At 31.8% G+C, this 1,948-nt stretch overlaps 1 protein-coding gene across 2 annotated transcripts in view; it reads left to right on the top strand.

Moving 5' to 3' along the window:
* The first annotated feature begins 376 nt into the window (after window positions 1–376).
* LOC106875616 (uncharacterized) overlaps window positions 377–1,948 on the top strand; it is a 3,742-nt gene continuing 2,170 nt past the window's right edge. Inside the window, exon 1 of one of the 2 annotated variants that reach the window (XM_014923833.2) lies at window positions 377–551. The gene's annotated coding sequence lies outside the window, so the exon portion shown is untranslated. Of the gene's footprint in view, window positions 552–594; window positions 880–1,948 lie in introns of those variants that run through there. The other variant, XM_014923834.2, reaches the window with a different exon arrangement.

The following is a 1,948-nucleotide window of genomic DNA, read 5'->3' as shown; positions in this document are numbered from 1 at the left end:
GTTGAATGCACTCGAAAAAAAAATGACTATTTTACACTTAGGTTACGAACAGGTCTTTTACGAAATATTTACCGTATTTTTAAAGTCATTTTCGCTTTAGAATATTTTTTAAATATGCCCCAAAAAATTTTTGTAACGGTATTCACTTGAAAATAATTTTTAAAAATATTAAAATAGTGTCTCTTTAAAGAAAGCTAAAATATACATACTTGCTGTAAAAAACAGCTTACATTTTTTAAATTACATTCACTTAAAAATATTTGTAAATGATTAAAATATTGTGTTTAATAAAAGCGAAAATAAAAATAGTAAAAAGAAAAAAAATCGTTTTTTTTTTTTTTCGTTTTCAACTCATTGTGTGTAATAGAAATATAAGAGCTTCTTCCCTTTCAGGCAGGATGAAGATTATTTTCGGAACGTTTTCCGATTATTCACCGTTTTACCTATTTATACCCTGAAAATCTCTAATATCTTGATAACTATTCTACCGATTTGCGCGAAACTTGTTTCATTTGATTCGTATTAACATTTCAGGGTAATCTTAATACAAGGTAATTTCCCATTATGTGCCAGTTGTGCTGACTAACATTATAAGCAAGCAAGATTGAAACTAACTTTTAATGTATTATAAATAACATAGTGCGCGTCAAAATTACGAAAATATGAAAATAACACTGACATCTCATTTTAACATATATATCTGTAGCGGGCTGGATGTGATGTGCCATATCAGGTCGATATGATGTAGTTCACTACTGAATGTAGCGTATAAATGTAACGCTTAAAAGTTCTCGCGTCGGAGTAACCAGTGAATATCCAGGAATCAACATCAAGAAGAACGAAATATTATTTGCATATGTCTATTCGTTTGCCCGACAGGTAGTTAATGAGACAGTAGCAATTCTTGTGATAATGACAAGGTTGGCTCGCTGATTAGTAGTTGATAGTGTAGAAAAAGGTTGTCTGTCAGTAGAGAATGAAAGAGTAAAGAATGCCCGGTGCTGACTAGAAAGGATAGAGGTGGCATCGTCTTTCTTGTGGCTGAGGAAAGTGCTGCTCTAGGTCATGGCTAACGCAAAAGAGCGTGTTGCTTCTTGGTCTCACTGACACAAACTAGCAGGTGTTGCTCTTCAGTCATAGCTGACACATATGAACAAGAGACAGGAAATTCTCTCTGTTATATAGACTGTGGTCAGTAATGTAGTCCAAACTCTAAACAAAGGACTAACCTCTAACTAAAGAGAGAGAGAGAGAGAAGCGTCCATGATGTGAGGTCGGGGAAATGTAATATTTTTTACGTGGTTAAAATAGTGATGATATAGAGGAAGAGAGTTAAAAACATAATTTTAGCACAGGGATGGTGTTCAGATGGTGAGATTAATGAATGGCAGAGGGAGAGAGATAATGGTGGTGGTGGTGGCAGGAGTGATTGGATAGTGAAAAATGTATTTTTATTTTTTATTGAACTAAGTTTTTTTCAATTCTATGAAATATTTGCACTTATTTACATGACAGATAGATATATGCAATTTAACTAAAGGTTGTATTGTATGTACGGGATGTTTTTATATTTATGGGAAAAAAGGGAAAATAAGAGTGAATATTTATTTTATGAATGCTGTGTATTAAGTCTATAAAATTGTGCATAAATTATATGAAGTGTATATATAAATTAATCGTATATAAATCATCGTATTTCAATTTCTTCCACTTTTCAATGAGTAGCAGATGAGTGATTATCTTTCCATACAGTCACAACACAGGCTACGTTTTCAGGTTTTGGGGATAAAGTTTTCAGAAATAACCCCATAGGTTTACCATTAATACCATGAAATATTCACGGGTGAAATACTGTGAATTATTAATATTATTAATAATAATAATGGTAGCATTATTATTGTAACGGTATGATGACAATATTATTGATTGCTTTTTTTTTTTTTTTTTT

Source organism: Octopus bimaculoides, chromosome 21 (assembly GCF_001194135.2).
Source record: "Octopus bimaculoides isolate UCB-OBI-ISO-001 chromosome 21, ASM119413v2, whole genome shotgun sequence".
NCBI lineage: Eukaryota > Metazoa > Mollusca > Cephalopoda > Octopoda > Octopodidae > Octopus > Octopus bimaculoides.
This window is presented reverse-complemented; position numbering and strand designations above follow the sequence as displayed.